The following is a 25,187-nucleotide window of genomic DNA, read 5'->3' on the forward strand; positions in this document are numbered from 1 at the left end:
GTTAGTGGGTGGAGGTGCTGATCAGCCTCACTGCTTGGGGAAAGTAATTGTGTTTGAGTCTGGTAGTCCTGACATGGATACTACGTAACCTCCTCCCTGATGGGAGTGGGACAAACAGTCCATGATCAGGGTGGCAAGGGTGGGAACCTTCATGATGTTTATACCCTTATTGATATGTTGTTAATTATGAGACATTGTTGTGGAAAAATTGTGCATCTCCTGATTTCAGTGGGTGGAACAGTGACATATTTTGAATATTTCATTTCCATTTCCATGTAGGCTCTAATGACACAAAGCAATGCTTGACAGATGGTTGTCGAAGCAGCTGGTCGCTGACTGGAGAGGGAGGGGAAAGGGAAAAAATAAGTCTTGGTGCATCTGATGTTAAATTACAGCACCTTCACTTCTGCTTGGAGTAATTGCAGTCACAAATGCGGAACAAAGGAGGCTCGTGGTAGTGGTGTGGTGCTCCAGACGTCAGAGCCTACACAGCGGCACACTTCCGAGGCAGCAACTGCCAGCGAAGTGATTGAAATTTGTGGCTGATTTGAAAGCCTGCACAGAAAGGTTACCTTGTGAATCAGGCAGCTTGAGAGCTGAGGGCTCTGAAGGCGGCTCTACGATGCAGTGGTTTGCTGCAGGGCTCCCGAAGCTCATAAATAAGGCAGGGAGTGATGAGTATGGGTCGCGGAGATGCTGAGATTCAAAAGTGATGTCCAAAGATGCTGCCAGCGCTGCCTTCTGTCTACAAGTGCGACTGTACTGGGTTTTATACTGGTCTTGCATTCAGAAATCTTTTTCCTGCTGTTTCCTTCCACTGACATCGAGGTATGTGCAATTATCTGTGGAAGGAAATATTGTCTAATATTGATTTGGAATGGAAAATAAAACTTAGATGTACTAAAATTTAACAAATAAAAACATTTAAATAAAAATTTAACAGAATTTAATTGGATTGAGAAATAAAATTTAGATGTACTAACTTCAATGTGTAAAAGCAACTTAAACACAAGAGATTCTGCAGATATTAGAAATCCAGAGTAACACACACAAAATACAGTGGAACTCAGCAGATCCGGCAGAGTCAATAGATAAAACAGTGTGGTCGAATATTAAAAGGATTCTATAAATGAGTTTGAGTGGAATGGAGCCAGTTTAATCTGTTGTTCAGACAGAGACAATTATTAGGACTGAAGAACCTAAAAGCTTGAGTTTAATTCAGGACGATAGCCCGGAGATGCAACCTCCTAGATGGTATTCTGTTTAAGTTAATGGTCTGGTTTGATCTTTAACAAGCCTTGTATTTGTAGAAGGTGCCACAAGACAATAGTTTTCATATACATAGTGCTCTGATTCTTTTTTTCCACTGATCCACATGGGTATCCTGTTTGAGGAAACATAAACACAAGATTCTGCAGATGCTGGAAATCCAGAGCAACACATACAAAATGCTGGAGGAATTCAGCAGGTCAGGTAGCATCCATGGAAATGAGTAAAAAGTCAATGTTTCAGGCCACGACCCTTCTTCGGGACTGGAAAGGAAAGGGGAAGATGCCAGAATAAAAATGTGGGGGGAGGGGAAGTAGGATCAAAGTATTGGAGGACAGCAGAGATCCCAGAGAGAGAGAGAGAGGGTCTCACTGAACCATTGAAGAGAAGATTTACATGGATGCTGAGTTCCTCCAGCATTTTGTGTGTGTGTGTGTGTGTGTGTTGCTTGAGGAAGCAGCTGGTTTTTTAATTTTCCTCTGCTGTCCACTTCAGTACATCATCTGATAGCAGAAGATTGCAATGGCAGGTCTGAATACATAAAGTGGCTGAAGTGATGCATGGTTTGACTAATAAGGAAGCTCAATTTTAAATTTAAGATGGCCTATTTTTGTAGAACAATCTGAATTTTGTTTTATAGAATCCTTTTTATTCTATATGAATTTCAGATTCTGCACTGTTCAAGGGAGATTGAACAATTTTGACCAGTTGGAACATTACTGTTTATTCTGAGCTAGTATCAGACACATCAGTGATTAATTAATTGATTTGGCAAGTAGTATTCAAATAGTTTGTTTATTCAGTACTTGCCAGCGCTGTGAAAATTACCAGCTATTTGTCCTATTTTTATTTTAAATGTGTCAACTTTCTTATCCTCCCCAGACTGTTACACAATGTCGGAACTTCAGTTCTTTTCTCTGCAGTATGTGAGTGATTTATAAGGATGACACTTGCTAATTATATGCCTCCAGTGAAGAGTTTGGCAGATCTTCCAGTCTGTGGCCTTAGAATCTTTTCTGACCCGATTATGCGGCAAACACGTCAATATAGTGTGAGCAGGCAACTTTGCTGAATTTGCATTACTGTGTTGTTTAGAAATTGGTGAGACACAGCTTGAGGGCACATAGAGTAGTTTAGAGATCAGTGCGGAGAAATGAGTTATTTCACTCAATGACTGGTTATGATGTTTTGTCCATTGCGTGAATAACCTTTCACCCCTCTTCTGTCCACATCAGCAATCTTCTGTCACTTTTTCACTCATGCTTATTTAGTGTTGACTTAGACAGGGCCAAGTTGTGGCAGATGGAATACAGTGTAGAAAAGTGTTTAGTCATGCACTTTGGTAGAAGGAGTAAAAGGGGAGACACTTTTCTAAACAGGGACCAGATATGGAAGTGCAGAGAGACTTGGGAGTCCTCGTGCCGGATTTCTGAAAGGTTTACTTGCTGCTTGAGTTGGTGGTAAGAAAGTCAAATGCATTTCAAGAGGACTAGAATATAAGACATTGTTTAGGTTTTATAAGGTGTTGGTTGGACTGCTTTTGTGCTTAGTTTTGGATCCCACATCTAAGAAAGGATGTACTGGCATTCAAGAAGGTCCAGAGGAGGTTTATGAGAATGATCCCAGGAACGAATGAATGAATAAATAAATAATGTATGAGAAATAATTGATGGCTTTTGATCTGGAGTTTAGAATAAAAGGGGATCTCATTGAAATCTGTCAAATATTGAAAGGCCTAGACCAGGGGTCAGCAACCTTTACCACTGAAAGAGCCATTTGGACCCGTTTCCCACAGAAAAGAAAACACTGGGAGCCGCAAAACCCGTTTGACATTTAAAATGAAATAACACTGCATACAACGTTTTGTTTTGCCTTTATGCTATGTATAAACAAACTATAATGTGTTGCATTTATGAAATTGATGAACTCCTGCAGAGAAAACGAAATTACATTTCTGCATGCAACAAAAACATTTTGAACTCCGAAAAAAAGACGTTGGGTTGAAGGTTACTTTTAAGTAAAATACTCAACGTCTATTTGAGTCCTTCTTGTATTTATGAAAAATGCCAAACTTAAATTTGCCGCCAGCAGCAAATCAAAAATAACGTCAGCCAGCTGTCAACCTGAAAAATAAAAGGACTATTTCACTGAACAATGAAAACATATGAATATACGTAAAATAATAGGCAATTAAAATATTTATCATACTTGTTCAGGTTGACTCACACCTGACAATGCAGTCGTATTCAGTAGGGATGGATCGATGCTTAGGGGAGTGACCGGGAAGGATAATGTGTTTTTTTTCTCTCTGAACTCACAGAAGCGTTTCCCAAACGATGTTTGCATTGCGATGATTGCAGAATGTAAATACCCCGAATTTATCATGTCGTGACCTTGTTTGAACTCTCTCAAATTGGGGAAGTGAGACAATGTGCCTTTCTGTAAATCTCTGGCAAGCAAAGTCAACTTGCGCTCGAATGCCAAAACATCCTCCAACATGTGCAGGGCTGTACGTCCTTACCCCGTTGAAGAGCTGTGTTCAGCGTGTTCAGCGTGTTCAGGTGCGCTGTCATGTCTACCATGAAGTGTAGCTTTTCCAGCCACTCTGGCTGTTCCAGCTCAGGAAAGGTAAGCCCTTTGCTGCCCAGGAAAGTTTTCACTTCTTCCAGACACGCGACAAAGCGTTTCAGCACCTCCCATCTGGACAGCCAGCGATAAAAACACGTTGTAGCGGTGTGCTACACGCAGTCAGTAAACTGCAGTCAAAGATAGCTTTATTCGAACAAAACAGCCTTGCTTTTAAGCCTCCCTCAACCCGCCCCCCATGGGCGCGGATGCTGCAAAAGACACGTACTCACAAACCCCCGTAGGCTATCTCCCTTAGCCTGAACGCTGGCTAATTGTGAGCCGGTTCGGATGTGTCAGGAAATGGGTCGCCACGACGTCTTATTTAGATTGTACAAGATCACCATAATCTTCAAATTTAGATTTACATTTCAAAAACTAACAAACTAACATAAAATACATTTTAATTAAATACTGACCATGTAGCGGTGTGCTACACGCAGCGCTAAAATTACGACACGGAGTCGGTAACTGCAGTCGAAGGAGAAAACTTTATTCGAAATCTTCAGCCTCACTTTTAAGCCTCCCTCAACCTGCCCCCCCCCCCCCCATGGCGCAGAGGCTCCAAAGCTCTGTGCTTGCAAAACCCCGTAGGCTATCTAATTGTGAGTCGGTTCGGATGTGCCAGGAAAAGGGTCGCCACAACCAATTATTTCCCAAAGCAACAGGGAGCCGCAGCACAGACGTAAAAGAGCCACATGAGGCTCCGGAGCCGCGGGTTGCCGACCCCCGGCCTAGACCAAGTGGACGTGGAGAGGATGTTTCCACATCCACCGCCTCTGGGCAGTCTAGCACCAGAGAGCACAGCCTCAGAATAGAGGGATGTTCTTGAAGAACAGAAATGAGGAGGAATTTCTTTCAGCAGAGCTGGTGAATCTGTGAAATTCATTACACAGAGGGCTATGGGGGTCAAGTCACTGAGTATAATTAAATCAGAGGCTGATTAGTAAGGATGAACCTGTTGGAGTTCTTTGAGGAGATTGCATGTAGGATAGATAAAAGGGATGCAGTGGATTTTGTATATTTGGACTTTAAGAAGGCCTTTAACAAGGTACCACACAAGGCTGCTTACCAAGTTAATAGCCCATGGTATTACAGGAAAGCTACTGGCATGATTAGAGCTTTGGCTGATTGGTAGGATTTATTCCTACTTGCTTTCTCAACACTACCAGAAATGGATCCTTTTATTCCTACTTGCTTAGGAATAAAAGGATCCATTTCTGGTAGTGTTGAGAAAGCAGGTAAGCTGAAGAAGGATTTAGACAGATTAGGAGAATGGGCAAGGGAGTGGCAAATGAAAAACAATGTTGGAAAATACATGGTCATGAACTTTGGCAGTAGAAGTAAATGGGCAGACTATTTTCTAAACGAGGAAAAAATCCAAAAATCTGAGATGCAAAGAGACTTGGGAATCCTTGTGTAGAACTACCTAAAGGTTAACTTACGGGTAGAGTTGGTGGTGATGAAGGCAAATGCAATGTTTGCATTCATTTTAAGAGGTTTAGAATACAAGAGCAGGGTTGTGATGCTGAGGCTTTATAGGGTACTGGTGAGGCCTCACCTTGAGTGTTGTGAACAGTTTTGGGCTCCTCATCTAAGAAAGGATGAGCTGCCATTGGAGAGGATTTGGAGGAGATTCACAAGGATGATTCCAGGAATGAAAGGGTTATCATGCAAGGAACATCTGATAGCTCTGGGTCTGCACTTCGAATGTTGAGAGGCATAGACAGAGTGGATGTGGGAAGGATGCTTCCCATGGTGGGGGAGCCTAGAACAAGAGGGTGCAGCCTCAGGATAGAGGGGTGTCCATTTAAAACAAGAGGTGCGGAGAAATCTCTTTAGCCAGAGGGTGGTGAATTTGTGGAATTCATTACCGCAGTCAACTGTGGAGGCCAGGTCGTTGGGTGTATTTAAGGTAGAGCTTGATAGGTTATTGATTTGCCACAGCATCAAAGATTCCAGGGAGTGGGGCTGAGGAGGGGAGAAAGGATCAGCCATGATTTAATGGTGGAGCAGACTCGACGGGCCAAATGGCCTTATTCTGCTCCTATGTCTTATGGTCTTAAGGATATAAAGGTTCTGGGAGATTAGTGGCGTTATAAATAGCATAGAAGACTGGCAAAGTATACAGTAGGATCTAGATCAATTTGCGATATGGACAGAGAAATGGCAGATGGAGTTTAACCCTGTCAGATGTGAAGTGTTGCACCTTGATAGGTCAGGTGCAAAGAGACAATATACTGTTAAGGATAAGACCCTTAACAGTATTGATGTACAGAGGTATCTTGGAGTCCAAGTTCATATTACCCTGGAAGTGGTTGCACAGGTTGATAAGGTGGTTAAGAAGGCACGGCATGTTTGCTTTATTTGTCGGGGCACTGATTTCAAAAGTCAGGAAGTTATGTTTTAGCTTTATAAAGCTCTAGTTAGGCCTCATTTGGAATACAGTTCTGATCACCCCATTATAGGAAGGAGGTCGAGGCTTTGGAGAGAGTGCAGAAGAAGTTTACCAGGATGCAGCCTGGATTAGAGGGCATGTGCTATAACAAGAGGTTGAACAAACTTGGGTTGTTTTCTTTGGAGTGGCGGAGGCTGAGGGGAGATCTGATAGAGGTTTACAAGATTATGAAAGGAATATATAGAGTAGACAGATATTGTCTTTTTCCCAGGGCTGAAATGTCAAATACCAGTGGGCATGCATTTAAAGTGAGTGGAACAAATTCAAAAGAGATGTAAGGGGCAAGTTTTTTCACACAGAGTAGTGGGTGCTTAAAATGCGCTGCCTTGGGTGGTGATAGAGGCAGGTATATTAGGGACATTTAGATACACATGTGAATGTGAGAAAATGGAAGGATGTGTGCATTATGTAGGCAGAAGAGATTAGTTTGCCATTTGATTACAAATTTAATTGGTTTGTCACATTACGGGCCAAGGTGCCTGTTCCTGTGCTGCACTGTTCTTTGTTCTAAGGCAGGAGAATGGGCTTGAGAAGAAAAATAAATCAGCTGTGATTGAATGGTGGAGCAGACTTGATGGACTGAGTGACTTAATTCTCCTTTGCCTTGTGTTATAATTGTACTGGTTTTGAATCTTGGAATTCCTGGTTACACTCTCTTGTTTAAACACAGTTCTGGTACTAATGATTCACTTTGTATCAATGGTCAATTTTGAAATGCCGGAGAGGTTCAGGATCTGTCTCATTTGACAATGGCTGTGCCACGCAAGGTAATGGATGGTGTCCTTGGTATGAGAGGGACAGTTTACTGCAGTGTGTCCAGTAGTGATGAAGGAAGGTGAGTTGGGCTGCTTTGTCTTGTATACGGTGTCATGTTGTTGGAGCAGAATTAATTCAACAATGAGAATATACTTCCGCACATCTGATTTGTGCCTTGTAGATGTGAGAGTAAACTCCTATAGAATTAGAGGTGGTACCCTAGGGTTTGAGTACAAATGGGAGCTCATGATCAGAATTGTTAAGTTTCCATCTCCATAGATGCCACCTGACCAGTTGACCATTTCTAGCATGTTCTGTTTTTATTGCAAATTATCAACATCTGTAGATTTCTTGTGGTTTGAGTAGTTGTGGAGATGTCAGCCGTGTTTGGCAGCTCATCTAGGAGAAGGCAAACTCTGATTTCAAACCTCAGCTGCCTTGCAGTATACCCACTCACGGGGAAGAGTGCAGGAGTAAACCCTGATGGAAAAACTTGGAGTTTCTAAGGCAGTCCTACATTGAGTTCCACACTGACTGGCAGCTCCTGCGATGCCATTGGTGCCAAACTATATCGGTCTCTGTTGATCCTTTGGATTATCAGCTGCATGGAAAGGAGAAGCTGGCTGCATGGACAGCAGCTTGCTCTCCATATCATGTAGACAGCTGGGATGCAACATCCATGGTTGACCTGAAGCAGAATAGGGCCTACTAGTAATGGAAGGTTGTTTTTCAGGTGGAGAGAAGTGTACAATTAGTACTAGGACCATTGCTTTTATCATACATAAATGACTCATACTTCTAAATTCGTGGCTGATGTAAACGTGAACAGAGTGGCGGAATGGGTAGATGGACGGTGAATGATTTTCAATGCCAAGAATTGTGGAGTAATCCACTTTGACAGGAAAAATGGGCTGAGGACAGTATAAACTAGAGGGCACATTTCCAAAATAGAAATAACAGATCCGGGGACATAACTGCATCATTCTCAGAAAGTGGAAGGATGTGTTGAGAAAATGGTTAGAACACCATATGGTAGAAAACAAAAAAATCATGAAGATCTTTTATAAAGCAGTGAATTTGTCACAGATGGAGTATTTTATCCAGCTCTAGGTATTCAAAATCATGAGAATCGGAAACAGGTTAAATTTGTTGTTTTGTAGTTGCATTACAGTGTAATACATGATTAAAAATCAATGAATTACAAAAGTATATATATCAAACATTAAAAAGTAGTACAAAAGTGTTCATGGGTTCATTGTTCATTCAGGAATCTGATGGCATGGGGGAAAGCTGTTCTAAAATGTTGAGTGCGCATCTTTTGGCTCCTGTACCTCCTCCCTGATAAAAATGAGAAGAGGTTACATCATGGCTGATGTGGTTCCATAATGATGGAGTTCACCTTTTGAAGTGGTCCTGGATGTTGGGGACACAAGTACCCATGATGGAGCTAGCTGAATTTATTACTTTCTGTAGCCTTTTCTCATTCTGTAGGAAGTATAGATAGAGGAAATAAAGGGGTCAAAAAGCCAACAGAATCATACAGCCCATCTCCTCCATGCTGACTGTGATACCAGTGAGCTCTAGTAAGATAATAGTATTAAGATAATTGGCAGAAGATTTAAAAGTGACAAGAAGGGATCTTTTTTACAAAGGGAGTGTTCATGGTGACATGGTAGAGTAGGCTTGCATAATGCTTTACAGCAAAGCATCGGCTTCAATTCTCACCAATGTTTAAGGAGTCCATGACTGGTTAGTTTTTCTCCAAGGTGCTCCAGTTTCCTCCCACATCCCAAGGATGTATGGGTTCAGTTTAGTAAGCCGGACGAAGAAATTACAAGCTTGGGTAGACAAAGGAGATGCAGTTGATGTGGTGTACTTGGACTTTCAGAAGGCCTTTGACAAGGTGCCGCACATGAGGCTACTTTGCAAGATAAGCAGGAATTACAGGGAAGTTTCTCACATGGGTGGAGAATTGGCTGATCAGCAGAAAACAGGGTGGGAATAAAGGCTGTTCTGGCTGACTGCCAATTACCAGTGGCGTTACACAGGGGTCAGTGTTGGGACCGTTGCTTTTTACAATGTATGTCAGTGACGTGAACTATGGGATTAATGGATTTGTGGCTAAATTTGCCAATGATACAAAGATAGGTGGAGGAGCGGGTAGTGTTGAGGAAGCAGAGAGCCTGCGGAGAGACTTAGATAGTTTAGGGGAATGGGCAAAGAGGTGGCAAATGAAATATAATGTTGGAAAGTGTATGGCCGTGCAGTTTGGTGGAAGAAATAAACGAGCAGACTATTGTTTAGGTGGGGAGAGAACTCAAAATGCAGAGATGCAGAGGGACTTGGGAGTCCTTGTGCAGGATACCTTAAAGGTTAACCTCCAGGTTGAATCGGCGGTGAAGAAGGTGAACCTAATGTTGCCGGTCATTTCCAGAGGTATAGAATACAAGAGCAGGGATGTGATGTTGAGGTTCTTAAGGAACTCATGAAACCGCATTTGGAGTATTGTGTGCAATTTTGGCCTCATTTTAGAAAGGATATACTGATATTGGAGAAAGTTTGGAGAAGATTCACAAGAATGATTCCAGTAATGAAAGGGTTACCGTATGAGGAATGTATTCCCTGGAGTTCAGGAGAATGAGGGGGGATCTCAGAGAAACATTCCGAATGTTAAAAGGCCTGAACAGATTAGATTTGGCAATGTTATTTCCCATGGCAGGGGAGTCTAGGACAAGAGGGCATGACTTCAGGTTTAAAGGACGTCCATTTAGAACAGAGATGTGGAGAAATTATTTTAGTCAGAGTGGTAAATCTGTGGAATTTGTTGCTATGAGGCTAAGTCATTGGGTGCATTTAAGGCAGAGATAGATAGTTCATGATTAGCCAGGCCATCAAGGGGTATGGGGAGAAGGCAGGGGAGGGGGGATGACTGGAAGAATTGGATCAGCCCATGATTGAATAGCAGAGAAGACGATGGGCCTACTTTTGCTCTTATGTCTTATGATCTAAGCTGTGGGCATGCTTTGTTGGTGCTGGAAGTATGGTGACACTTGCGGCTGCCTCAGCACATCCTCTGACTGTGTTGGTCATTGATGCAAAATGATACATTTCACTGTATGCTTCGTTGTTTCAATGTACATGTGACCAATTAAGCTAAATCTCTTTACAAAACTATTCTCTGTTACTGTCAGGCACAGCCAAGGGGTAGTAGTGCTGTGAGAATCATTTGTAGCATTTAAAAGAAAGCAAGGTAAGTATCTGCAAAGAGAACTTGCAGGGCATTGGGACCATCTGGGATTGGTGCAGATTGATAGGCTGAATGGTCTGGTTTGGTGCTCTGACCACTCTGTGATTCAGGAGCTTGCCATTACTTTGACAGAGTGCTTTGGAGGTCCTTACTGAAGAGTTAAGTCAACTATCTCCTGTTTCCCACAGTCCAAAGACATGCAGGTTAGTAGGTTAATTAATTGTAAATTGGTGTGGGGTTAGGCTATGGTTAAATTGGTGGGTTGCTGGGCCACACAGATCAGTGGGCTAGGAGGCCTTGTTCCATGTTGTATCTCTAAATAAATAAATCAATAGTCTTTGGAGAGTTACAGACTGGATTTTTAAAAATGAAACAAGTTCAGTTTTTCAATTTTACCTATGTTACCTGTCTCCTGGTCACTGATTCATTACCTTAAAATGTAGCTATGGCTGGATACTTCCACATGGCACCCAAATAGGAATACTGGTTCTTGATGAAAATAGATATACCCAGAGTGACATACACAATCCTGGAGGACCTCGGCAAGTCAGGCAGCATCTATGGAGAAGAGTAAAGGTTTGATGTTTCAGGCTGAGTCTCTTCATCAGGACTGGAAAGGAAAGGGGAGGAAGCCAGAATAAGAAGGTGGGGGAAGGGGAAGGAGTACAATCTAGAGGGTGATCGGTGAGACCAGATGTGTGGGAGAGTGGGGATAAAATCAGAAGCTGGGGGTGATGTGGAAACTGTAAAGGGCTAAAGAAAGAATCTGATGGAGAAGAGTGGACCGAGGGAGAAAGGGAAGGAGGAGGGGCACAAGAGGGAGGTGGTGGGCAGGTGAGAAGAGGTAAGAGGGGAACAAGAATGGGGAATAGAAAAAGAGAGAGAGGAGCAGTTGATATTACTGGAAAGTAGAGAAATCGATGTTCATGTTGTTGGGTTGGAGGCTACCCAGATGGAATATGAGGTGTTGCTCATACAACCTGAGACTGGCCTCATTGTGACAGTGGATGTGGAATGGTATGGGCAGAGGAATTAAAATGGTTAGACATTGGGATATTCCATTTGTTGAGGATGAAGCCAGTGTACCCAAATCTTGGTGGTGTGTAGTGTCCGTGATCGCCCAGCACCATCCTTCAAACATAGCATGCACACGAATAATTCAGGATTTGGCTTTCTTTGGCTTACCACAGCAACAGTATCACCCTCGGGCCTTTTCCCAGAATAATGTTCCTAACCTGCAGAGTCTCACAATACGAGATTGAACCTACTACTTCCATCATTTTCAAGGACTTCACCTTTTTAACATTGTGCAAAAATGACTTCAGCTTCGAATCAAAATCAAGTTTATTATTACAGACATGCATGTTTGTTTAGTGGCAGCAGTACAGGCAAATATGCAAGTTCAAGTTTAATTATCATTCTATCATACACGAGAATACAGCCAAACAAAACAGCATTCCTCTGTTTCATTTGCAAGGAGCAAGACACACCACCAGTTGTAACATATTCAACAAAGCACATATAGCATGTATAATTATCAAAGGAGAAAAACATAGCCACAAAAAAATAGAAAATGGCCCAAGGCCCTGAGTATCTTTGTCATGTCCTGTAGATTGATGGTGCATGGGATGTTGTCCTAGAACCACATTTCTTCAAGAACTAGCATGCATCACGTGCTTGTGCAGCCACAGATGAATGCAGCCCATAGTGAGCTGCTCCAAGAAATGGACATCCAGTGGCCACTTTATTAGGTACACGTGCACTCTTGCTCAATTATGCAAATTAGTCAGTCAGGTGGCAGCAACGCACGTGGCAGACATGGTCAAGCGGTTCTGTTGTTGTTCAGACCAAATATCAGAATGGGAAGAAATATAATCTAAGTGACTTTGACTGTGGAATGATTGCTAGTGCCAAATGGGATAGTTTCAGTTTCTCAGAAACTGCTGAACCCCTGGGAATTTCATGCAAAACAATAGACAATAGGTGCAGGAGTAGGCCATTCGGCCCTTCTAGCCAGCATCGCCATTCACTGTGATCATGGATGATCATACACAATCAGTACCCCATTCCTACCCTCTCCCCATATCCCTTGACCCTGCTATCTATAAGAGCTCTATCTAACTTGAAACTTTATCATCTATAAAAACTTTATTCTCTATATCCAGAGCTTATAGAGAATTGTGCAAAACACGAGAAACATCTAGTGAATGGCAGTTCTGTGGGCAAAACGCTTTGTTAATGAGAAAGGTCAGAGGAGAATGACTAATACTGGTGGTTTAAGCTGACAGGAAGGCAACAGTAACTCAGATGTTGGAGAAGACAGTGGTGTGGAGAAGAGCATCTCTGAATGCTCATCGAACCTTGAAGTGGATGGGCTATGGCAGTGGAAAACCATGGACATGCACTCAGAGGCCATTTTATTTTTTACGTGTGGCACCTAATAAAGTGGTCACTGAGTGTGTATATTTTTTCAAAAAAATAAGTAGTGCAAAAAAGTGAGGTAGTGTTCATGGGTTTCATGGTCTGTTCAGAAATCTGATGGCAGGGGAGACAAAGCTGATCCCTACACATTGAGTATGTGACCTCAGGCTCCTGTACCACCTCTTAATGGTAGCAAAGAAAACACTTTCTGATAGTGATGCACTTAGAGGGCTGAAATTATTGTCAATTAATATTTCATGAACATTTTGGTAAACGGACTCAATTTCAAGAACAGAAGAGACTGCAGACGCTGGAAATCTTGAATAACATACAGAAAGTGCTGGAGGAACTTGGCAGATCAGGCAGCATCTATGGAGAGGAATAAACAGTCGACATTTTGGTTGAGACCCTTTATGATGTCCAGGAATGCTGCCTGACTTGCTGAGTTCTTCCAGCATCCAGGACAACATACATGTACCATCATGCTACTTAGGGACTTGGGCTAGATTATTATTTTTTGTGTAACTGTATGTTTACTTGCTATCTTAAATGTGCTCTCTGTGCCTTGTGCAAGAACTCTTAATTTCAAGAACTTGTTCTTAAAATCATCAAGTATATGCAAAGCAAAGGTTGATGGGTTCTTAATCAGTCAGGGCATCAAAGGTTTACAGGGACAAGGCAGGCAAATTGGGTTGAGAGGGATAATAAATCAGCCATGATGGAATGGCAGAGAAGATTTGATGGGCTGATTGGCCAAATTCTGCACTCTGAGGCTTTTTGACTTGTGACATTGAACATTCAGATGATTCACTTCTTTCTCTGCAGCAACATCTCACACATTTTATTGCTTTGCTTTGTGGACTGTTCTTTCAATGAGATACTGTTTGCTATGAAAGAAACATTCAGGTTTTATTGACCTCAGTACTTGTTCCATTTTTCTCCTTGTGCACTTAGGAGAAGAACAGCTAAGAGTAGGAAGCAAGATGTTTTAAGTCCCTTGGTTTAACTCGCCATCCCTTGAGTGTTCGCATTGAATATGAACAAAATGTTTGTAAATGTTCAAAAAATGCATTTGTATATATACACACAAGTTTGATGATGAAATATTAATTGTAAAAGTTTCCATCTCATAGAGTAGTGTAGTAGGATTCAAAGTTATTTACTTAAGCCCCTTTTCCCTGCTTGTGCAGAGGCCACTGACAGCAGCTTGCCAGAGACCTTTGCCCAGGCCAAGATTTTCAGTGTCTTCAGGTGTAACCCATCTTCTTGGTGTATCCTTCCTCTCCCAGGGATGAGGTCTTTGGAGCTTCTGCTGACGTTTTTGTAGCTCTGGATTCTTTTGGGATGGGATTGCTAGCCCCATGCCCACCCCTTTTTATTTTGCAGCCAGGCTTGAGTTTAAAATAACACTGGTTGGCAGCTTACTGGTAGTTCAAAGGTCTAGGAATATGACTAAAAAGCATTACTAATAACACATTTTCTGAGGTAAATTTGGGTAAATTATCACCACAAACAATGAAGAAGCAAGGGAAGGTGAAGCTCGAGGATTGAACTGTGCTGGTGCGATGCAAAATCAGAGTGGAATGTACTTGAGATGGTTTCAGAGTCATCGAGAATGGAACTGGAGAGAGGGATTAGTATTGGAGACATGGTGGAGGAGTTTCAGTGCTTGTCCATCAAAATCAAGAGTGAGGTTGAATTGCTTTAGGCGCCAAGCTGATTTGAGAATGGCTTCAGGCTGGGTGGTGAGGTCTAGGACCAGAGCATATCATTGCTGCGGGGCCTGGGTTCTAGAGCGAGGCACAACCCAGTGCTTGGACGATTTATATGCCAACCCAGACAGACTGGAAAGACAAGGTGTCAGGACTGGAGGTGAGGGTCAGGCAGATTTTTCCCTTGCTCTTTCACTCATCGTCTCATGGTGCTGAGGCTGTGAGACTGCTCAGGTTGCTATGCACTCCTGTCTGTGAGCTTCGTGGCTCCTTGCCCCATTATGTGATGAACTTGAAATCAAGGCTATGGGCCTCCTCCAGCTCTGGGTCTATGGACTCAATTTGGTTCGGAATGCTGTTGCTTGCTTTCATTGTTTGCATTATTTGTGTTTTTCTTTCTTCTGCCTCTGTGCATTGAGTGTTGGTCTGTTTTTAATTGGGTTATTTCAGGTTTCTTGCTTTGTAGCTGCCTGTAAAAGGTTGTATAATTGCTGCATACTTTGATAATGTACTTGGGACTGTCCATGGCAGAATTATTAAAAGTTCCTCACTATTAACTAAGGCAATTTAATTTCTTTTGATCGACCTAACATTCAGATGACAAAATCTGTGGTATGCTTGCCTTCATCAGTCACAGCATTGATAGGAGTTGGGATATCATGTTGTAACTCTACACACAGGTGCTGAGGTTCCTTAAGGTTGTTATAGCCAACCATGGCAGTGGGGATAAGCTCCCATTACCTATTAAATTCTCCCAAATGGCATGCATCTCAAACAGACTCTGACAACCAAGTCTAGCTGTTGTTCATCATGTGTGGCTCAGCTACCAAGCCCAGTGGAACTGTTTCTACTGACAGAAGAAGGGGCAAAGGCAGGTTGTTTTGGGCAGATGGGGTTCATCAGTCATGATTGGTAGTTCATCTTGGTGAAGGAAAACTCTGATCTCAAATCGCTCCTGCCTTGCAGTTGTACCCTCTCATGGGAAAGACTCTTGTTGACACAAGAGTGTGTGGTGACACTTGCAGACTGGCTCCAGAGCATCCTTAGGTTGTGTTGGTTGTTAATGCAAATACTGCACTTCACTGTATGTTTGGTTGTACAATACTTGGCAAAAGTCTTTGGCAAATGTAAAAAAACTATAAAATGAAGACGCTTTCAAAAATAATGATAAGTTTCATAGTTTTACTGTTTGTTTTACAGCAAACAGTAAAACAACTAAATCAAATCAATATGTGGTGCGACCACCCTTTGCCTTTAAAACTGCATCAACTATCTTAGGTATACTTGTAGTGCAGTTTTATAAGAAAATTGGCTGGTAGATTATTACAAGTATCTTGGAGAACTTGTCTCGGTTCTTCTTTCTCTCCAGGTAGTACCAGGCAGCTTTGTTGATATGGAGATCAGGGTTCTGTGGAGGCCGCACCATCTGTTGCAGAACTCCTTGTTCTTCATTTCACTGAAGGTAGTTCTTTATGACCCTGGCCATGTACTTGAGATCAATGTCCTGCTGCAGAATGAAGTTGGGACCTATCTGACACCTCCCTGATGGTATTGTGTGATGGAAGAGAATCTGCTTGTACTTCTCAGCATTGAAGATTCCATTAGTTCTGACCAGATCAGCAACTTCATTTGCAGAAATGCAGCCCCAAACCTGTAAGGAATGTCCTCCATGCTTCACTGTTGGCTGCAGACACTCATTCATGTAGCACTCTCCAACTCTACTATGGACAAACTGATCCTATTTAAGCCAAAATTTTCAAATTTTTACTCGTCCAGCGCACTCGTTGCCATTGTTCAGCACCCCAGTTCCTTGTGTTTTTGTTTGCACGCTAGTCTCTTTGCTTTGCTTTCACTTTGAGGGAAGGGACTTTTGGCAGCAACTCTTCTACTAAGACCACTTACGACAGACTTTTCCGGACTGTAGAGGAGTGTACTTGGGTTCCAGTGGTTTCTGTGAGTTCAAACCTTGTAGTAGTGCTGGATTTTTCCTATTTAGAAGTGACGTTAGTTTAATGTTCCTCTTGTCTGTTCCGCTCAGTTTTCCTGGGCGACCTCTACATTTCTGGTCTTTAACCTTGCCCGTTCCTTTGTACTACTTCAGAAGAGTTTGGACAGCACATCTTTAAACTCCTGTCTGCTGCAAAATTTCTACTTGGCAGAGACCTTGCTGATGCAGAATGACCACCTTGTGTCTTGTTGCTATGCTCAATCATGTCATGGTGTAAGAATTGATGATTTGAAGGTTAAACTGTCACATCTGCCACACTCTCACCATTTAGTTTGGCAGTTCTTTGCCCAGTTCAATTCCTTCTACAGCACTATCACTTCAGTTCCCATTTCCCCGCCAAATTAGTTTAAAGCCTCCCTAACAACTGTAGACAATCTGCCTGCAGGATATTGGACACCCTGTGGATCAGGTGTAACCTATCCCTTTTGTACAGATCATAGCTTCCCCAGAAGAGATCCTAAGATGCATAAATCTGAATCCCTGCCTCCTGCACCAGTTCCTCAGCCAGGCAATCACCTGCCAAATCCTCCTATTCCTACCCTTACAGTCACAAGCAGCAATCCAGAGATTACTACCCTGGAGGCCCTGTTCCTCAGCTTTCTACCTAGCTCCTTAAAATCTCTCTTCAGGGCCTCCTCATCTTGTCTACCTCTGTCACTGGTGCCAGCATGCACCAAGATTTGTGGCTGCTCACCCTCACCCTTGAGAGTGCCATGGACCCAATCTGAGACGTCCCTGATCCTGGCCCTAGGGGGACAGCATACCCGACTGAGTGTCTATCATGCACACGGAACCGCATCTCTGTTCCTCAGACCAGAGAATCTCCTAACAATACTGCAGTCCTCTTCACCTCTGCTCTTCCAAGCCACAGCACCAGATTCGATGCCAGAGACCCGGTCACTGTGGCTCCCCTGTAGGTTGTCCCCCTCAATAGTATCTAAAATTGTATAATATTATTGAGGGAAATAGCCACAGGTGTACCCTGCACTGGCTGTGCAGTTCCCTTCCTTCTCCTGACAGTCACCAAGTTGCCTGTCTCTTGCAAGCTAGGGGTAACCACCTCTCTGTAGCTCCTGTGTATCACCTCCTCATTCTCCCTTATCAGTTGAAGGACTTGGAGCTGTAGCTCCAGTTCCTTAACACATTCTCTTAGGAGCTGCTGCTTTGTGTACCTGGTGCAGATGTGTTTATCCGGGAGACTGGAGGTCTCCCAGACTTCCCACTTCCCACACACAGTACAAACACTGCCTCTGGAGCCACTCTCACTAAACTACTATGCTTTAGCAGATAAGGAATGAACAAATAAGGACAGGGAGAGATAAATTTACCAAATACTTAACCTCACCTAAGCCAGTCCTTGCTGAAGTCTGAAGAGCCAAAGCCGCTCTAAACACTGGCGTACTGTAAGAATGACTGCTCTGCTTGCATCTGTGTTTTTTCTATTGGCCTTTCCTAATGAATGCCATTTGCTGTTTGATCACTTAGCTCAGAGAATCTGCCGTGAAGCGCTGCCTGCAAAATCTTGATCGCCTTCCTGACTGAAAGCTAGCTCTTATGCACTCCTTCACATTGATTGTCCAACTCGGAGAAATCTGCAGTGAAGCTCTGCTTACTGAATCTTGTTCATGGATCTGACTGAAAATTGTTGATCGTTAGCATCCTGTTTGTTATCTTTGTTTAATCATTCACTGGGCATTATACCTAGAAAGTAAACAAGTTTTTATTTGAACAGTGGTCTATTAATTAATATGTTATTTTCTTTAAATACAAATAATTCTCTATAACATTTAATGTTTAGAAGATGTATGTTTGGATATGTAAAATTTGCTCTTTTCTACTCACACACTAATGCAGAAGATTAAAAAATAACCATCTAAAACAAAATTTATATAAAAAATCCAGAGTGCCTAAGACTTTTGCACATTATTGTACATATGATAACTAAAATAAGTCTGAATCTGAAAATCATGAGGAGCATAAATAGGTGGATAGTCACAGCCTTATTCCCAGGGTAGCAGAGACTAAAACCAGAGGACATAGATTTAAGATGTGAGGGAAAGATATAAAAGGAATCTGAGGGCAATTTTTCAAAAGGTGCTGTTTATGTTAAATAATCTGTCGGAGTAGTATAGCGGTGGGTACTATTACAATGTTGAAGACACATTTAGATAAGTACCAGGATAGAAAAGGCTTAGGAAATGGTCAAAATGGGTGTCACCCAGATGAACCATGGTCAGCATGGATGTGTTGGTCTGAAGGGCCTGTTACTATGCTGTATAACTCTGACTCTGATGCTGAACACGTAAATTCTGAGAAGTGGGTACCAGTTGGAAAGTTGCTTTCTTGGCTGGCTTTTGCGACTCTTCTAACTTCTGCCTTAGGTCCCCACACTACCAGGTTTGGGAACAGTTACAACTATCAGACTCCCTAACAAACGTGGATAATTACTTCACTCACCTCAACACTGAACTGGTTCCACAACCTATGGACTCACTTTCAAGTGTTCTATAACTCATGTCCTTGGTATTATTTATTTGTTTTTTATTTTCACTGTTTGTTTTATTTTGCACTTTGGCCACTTGTCAGTTTTTGTGAGTGGTTTTTCATTGATTTATTGTGTTTCTCTGGTCTACTGTGAATGCCTGCAGGGTTGTGTATGATGACATATACAGTCGGCCCTCCTTATCCACGAGGGATTGGTATACCAAAAAATGCGGATGCTTAAGTCCCTTATTCAACCTGTCTCAATGCGGTGGTGCTTAGGACCCAGCGGAACCCCAGACCTTCCTGTCTCAGTGCGGTAGACTTTAGGACCCAGTGGAACCCCAGACCTTATTTAACTTGTCTCAGTGCGGTGGACATTATGACCCGGCAGTGGAGCTCTGAATCTGCAGTGTTTCTGTTCATGAAAATAATCACGATCACGATTGAAAATAAAGTGGAAATAATAAAGCGATTGGGAAAAGGTGAAACGCCATTGGTCATTGTAAAAGTGTTAGGCTACGTCGGTCAACGATCGGAACAATTTTAACGGATAAAGTGAGAAAGGCCCTGCAATTATTACGAAGCAACGCAGTGGTTTAATGACTGGGTTTTGGGGTTTTGAGTTTTTGATCCTTCACATCAACCCGGCACGGATGGAGTGTGCACTCGAAGGCAATCTGTCACTGGTTCCGGAGCCCAGCGCTGAAACATACGTTCTTAAGTGTTTTACATGCATAGAAAGGTAAAATATATGCTATATACTAAGACAAACGTTTGACTAACTGACTCTAAATAATACCGGATGTACCTGTTCTGACTTACTTAGTAAGGGAACTTTGGATTTTTTTGGATCAGATCCACGATAACCTACACACATCCTCCCGTATACTTTAAATCATCTATAGATTATTTATAATACCTAATACAATGTAAATGCTATGTAAAATAGTTGTTATACTGCATTGTTTAGGGAATAATGACAAGAAAAAAAAGTCTGTACATGCTCGAACAACAAGTGCTGGAAGAGCACTTCCAGGTTTTCTTGATTCGAGGTTGGTTGAATTCGCAGATGTGGAATTCGCGGATAAGGAGGGCCGGCTGTATGTACTTTGATAATAAATTTACTTTGAACCTCTATTAAAACCAGCCAGTTAGCAGTTTCTTAAAAAAATATTTATGGGAGGATGAAGGGTCCGAGGCATTGTTCAGGGTCCTTACCACCCATTCCATAATCTCTTTGACCCACTACCATCTGGAAGCAGGTACAGAAACATCAGGACTAGGATTGCCAGACTGGGTAACAGCTTCTTCCCTCAGGCTGTGAGACTAATGAATACCCTGCCACCACCGAGATCTCATCATTAGGACAGCAATCTGTTTATTGCTTACCTGTTGCACACTACATGCATTTTATTAATTTATTTGTGGGAATATTTTGGTTTATGCTCTGTGTATGATCTTTGGGTGCACCATGATCCAGAGGAACCTTGTTTGTTTGGTTGTATATTTTTACAGTCAGGTGGCAATAAAATTGAACTTGACGTGGGAAAAGTGTAAAAACAAAATTCAGTTTCAGTTACCGTAATGGGTAAATGAGTCTGTTTGGCTGGGAAAGAACTAACCTCTGTTGTCCATAAAATTAATTCTTGGGGTGTCCTGAATCCTGTAGTCCTACTTGTTAAATATTCTTTGGATGATTTTTCCATTTTAAATTGGCTGCTTCAGTAACTGGAGCCATAAACTGTGTTTTATCACTTATGCATCATGCTGTATTTGTGTCATACCACTTTGATGCCGAACCTCTGGCTTTCCTTCCAAGTTTGTGTCTTGGGCTTTAGCAGACACAGCAGTGAATAACTTTTGATTGCTATTGATAGTATGGTAGAATTAGAAATAAATGGACGTGTTTTTGCATGTATTTTGTATAAGGGTGAGTACCTATGGCATTGCATCAATTTCCATGTGTTCTTTAAATTACACATGGAGTGAGTTGATAGTGTAGAGATGAAAGTACCACTTTATAGTGCCAGTGACCAAGTTCAGTTCTCACCGCTGTCTCTAAGGAGTTGGTGCTGCATCGGATCCAGAGTAACAATTGGTTTGTTCTCCTTTGCACTCGTGTACTAGAAATGGCATTCAACAATTTTGAATTTTGAATCTTGAAGAGCATCTCTCGTCAAACCTTGAAGAGGATGGGCTACAGCAGCAGAAGATCATGCCAGGTGGGATGAAAAGACCACTGTATTGACCTGCCCATGCTTGGCCTGTAGTCCTCTTAAACCCCTCTTGTCCATGAACCATGCATGGTAGTGTAGCGATTAATGTGATACTTTACAGCGGTGGCAATCAGGGTTCAATTCCTGCCACTGTCTGTGAGGAGTTTGTATGTTCATCCCATGACTGCATGGGTTTCCTTCTTGGTCCCTTGGTTTGCTCCCACATTCCAAAGGCGTATGGATTAGTGGGTTAATTGGTCATATTGGTGTAATTGGGCGGTGCAGCTCATTGGATCAGAAAGGCCTGTTACCCTGCTGTATCTCAAAATAAAATCGCATCACTTCATAGTTTTAATCCTGGGATTCAAACTCATTATCTTTGGTTTGTTGGTCCAGTTTCCTTATGCACAGTTCTATAGTGAACTGACAACATGGATATAATCTGTAAGTAGTTTAATTTCTAAATATTTCTAATATTACGCATCAGTTTTTAAAAATAAATGTTCAGATTCATTCAGAGCCCGATATTTCAGTTCCTTCAATCCTATATTTAAAAGCGTCAATGTTGCACCAGCATTTAAGGTCAGATTTCATATTTTTAAATAAATAAATTGCATGGTTTCTTGTTGAAGTTAACTACCATAGCATCGGAATGGGTGGTGATCCTTGAGTTGTGTAGGTTGTTAATGCAAACCATGCATTTCACTGTATGTTTCAATGTACATATCATAAATAAACCTCAATCTGAATTATTCTGTTTTAAAAATGTTGTTAATTGGAATCTATGTAAATGTATAACAGATTTTTAGACTGTGGATGAAGATCTGAGGATCATTGTATAAAGACGTTTACACCTACCTAATAGTTGATTTCTTAACTTTTCTTTTCTCAAGTTATGGACATTTGTTTTTGGTTTCCTAAAACATAAGAGCAGAATTAGGCCATTCAGCTCTTTGAGTCTGCTCTGCCATTTAATTGTGGCTGATTTATTATCCCCCTCAACCCCATTCTCCTGCCTTTGACACGTTTACTAATCAAGAACCCATCAACCTCTGCTTCAAACATAACCGATGACTTGTCTTCCACAGCCGTCAGTAGCATTGAATTTCACAGAAGAAATTCTGGCAAAAGAGATTTGTCCTCACCTCTGTTCTAAAGTGATGTCATGGAAGGAAAGTGCTTGTCACTTAGATTCCAGGTGGCTAAATAAGCAACCATGTTTACACCAGTCCTATCCAAACCCGTCTTTACCACATTCTCATCAAATTCCTCTCTACCTACCCTCCAAATTCTACCACTAATTTACAGTAAATTGTTTAATTTGACTTATGCGAAATACTTCTTTTGCTTGTCACCCACATGGATGATTTCATTACATCAGTTCATTGAGGTAGGACAAGGGAAAACAACAAAATGTGGAATAAATTATTACATTTACAGAGAAAGTGCAGACAGACAATAAGATGCAACATCATAATGAGCTCGATTGTGAGGTCAGGAGTCCACCTCATTGTACAAGAGGACTATTCAAAATCTTCTAACAGCAGATTAGAAGCCGTCCTTGATTGCAGTCGTATGTGGTTTCGGGCTTTTGTATCTTCTACCTGATGGGAATAGGGAGAAGAGAGAAAGTCCGGATTGGATGGGGTCTTTGGTTATGCTGGCTGCTTTACTGAGACAGTGGAAGTGTGGACAATTTATTATTGTAATGTATAGTTTTTTTTAATGTATTGCAATGTACTGCTGCCACAAAGCAACAAATTTCACAACATACGCTTGTGATATTAAATCTGATTCTGACCTGAGAATGCAGTTGAGGTTGAACATGAGTCAGTCATGGTTAAATGGCTTAATTATGTTTATATGTCTTATGTGAAAACACTGTACTGGTTAGGGGTTGTATGTAACGTATTTCTTATTTAATGAAGCTGACGTAATCCCAGAATGGTATGATTAATAGGATATAAATATCTCCCTTTGGAATTTGAACAGATTGCACTTACAGTTGGAAGTCGACAAAACATGAATGATTGGTCCTTAACCAGGGTAACACATTTGTTGTGAAAGGAGACCCAAGATATTTGCAGTTTGCTTAAAAAGAAACCTTGCCTCTGGCTGTTTGCTGTGAAGTTTAAAAAGTAGGAAAAAAAATCAATAGAAATAATTTAGCTATAATTTTCTTGAGACCGAATGCCATTTAGCCAGCTGGATCTGTTTAAACATTTAAGTGAATCTTTTACTCAAAGCGATTAGACCTGGTGAGTTTTTATAGTGAGAGTGGAGCTTTTCCATTGTGGCTGGAACAAATCAGTAGCTTGGTTAAAAGGTGTTCAGGAGGCTTTTAGAGAAGCACATGAATGGGATGCGGTGGCAGGGAAGTGGCATTCATCATGAAGGATACCCACCATCCAGGTCATGCTTTCTTCTCATTGCTGCCATCAGGTACAGGAGCACCTCAGTGCTCATCACCTGGTTCAGGAACAGTTATTACCCCTCAACCATTAGGCTCTTGAACCAGTGGGGTTAGCTTCACTTAACTTCACTCATTGGACTCTTCATCTCATGTTCACTATTCATTGCTTTTTACTTATTATTATTATTATTATTATTTCTTTTTATTTTCACAGTTTGTTGTCTTTCGTACATTGGTTGTTTGTCCATCCTGTTGGGCACAGCCTTTAATTGATTCTATTTAGGATCTTGGGTTTCCGGAGTATGCCTGCAAAAAAAAAAGAATCTGTGGATTATACGTGGTGACATATGTGTACTTTTATAATAAAATTACTTTGAACAGGAATGGAAGGATATGTAGATTGTGTAGGCAGAAGGGGTTGGTTTAGTTGTGTAATTTATTACTAATTAAGTTAGTTCAGCGCATTATGATATAGGAGCAGAATTGGTTCATTTGGCCTATTGAATCTGCTCAAGGCTAATCCTGTCAACCTCATTCTCCTGCCTTGTCCCCATGACTTTTCACACTGTTACTAATCAAGAACCTATCAAACTCTGCTTTAAATATACCAAGTTCCACAGATTCATTATCCCCTTGCTGAAGAAATTCCTCCTCACTTCTGTTCTAAAGGTACATCTCTCTATTCTGAGGCAGTACCCTCTGGTCCTAAACGCCCCCCCCCCCCCCACGTTATAGGAAACATCCTCTCCACTCTATCTAGGCTTTTTAATATTCAATAGTTTTCAATGAGACCCCTCATTCTTCTGAACTCCAGTGAGTACAGGGCCTGAGCCATCAAATGCTCCTCATACAATAAAACACAAACAAGAGAAAAGCTGCAGATGCTGGAAATTCGAGCAACACACACAAAATGCCATAGAAACTCAGCAGGCCAGGCCACATCTGTGGAAAAAGTACAGTCGATGTTTTGACCCAAAATGTCGACTACTTTTTTTTCAATAGATGCTGCCTGGCCTGTTGAGTTCCTCCAGCATTTTGTGTGTGTTGATCATACATTAACCCTTTCATTTTCAACATTTTAAGGTGAAGGGCCTGTTCTGTGCTTATCTGCTGTGTACAGATTTCTAAAATTTAGCAATAGTTTGAGAACATTCAGGGCACCAGACATCAGCGTGCTTTGGAAAATCTATCACCAGCCACCTTCCTCATACCATACCATTTTCAGTTTAACAAATAAACAGCTTATAAATTCCATAGATATGTTTCATATAGTCACAAACACAAGAGTTACTGCATATGCTGGAAATCTCAATTAACCCACACAGAATGCTGGTGAAGGAGGTCAGGCAGCATCTGTGGTGTGGAATAAACAGTTAACATTTTGAGCTGAGACCCATCAGGACTGGAAAGGAAGTGGAAGACAGAATAAGAAAGTGGGACAAGAAGAAGGAATATAAACTGGCAGATGATAGGTGAGACCAGGTGAAACAGAAGGTGGGTTGGTGTTGGGGGAAGGTAAATTAAGAAGCTGAGAGGTGATAGGTGGAAGAAGTAAAACACTGAAAACGGACGGATCTG

General features: G+C 41.7%; 1 protein-coding gene across 2 annotated transcripts in view; it reads left to right on the forward strand.

The window, feature by feature from the left end:
* The window catches only part of btbd10b (BTB (POZ) domain containing 10b), a 112,180-nt gene that overhangs the window by 37,981 nt on the left and 49,012 nt on the right, over positions 1-25,187 (forward strand). The gene's annotated exons all lie outside the window — the stretch shown is intronic.

Source organism: Hypanus sabinus, chromosome 7, assembly GCF_030144855.1.
Source record: "Hypanus sabinus isolate sHypSab1 chromosome 7, sHypSab1.hap1, whole genome shotgun sequence".
In the NCBI taxonomy this organism is placed as follows: Eukaryota; Metazoa; Chordata; class Chondrichthyes; order Myliobatiformes; family Dasyatidae; genus Hypanus; species Hypanus sabinus.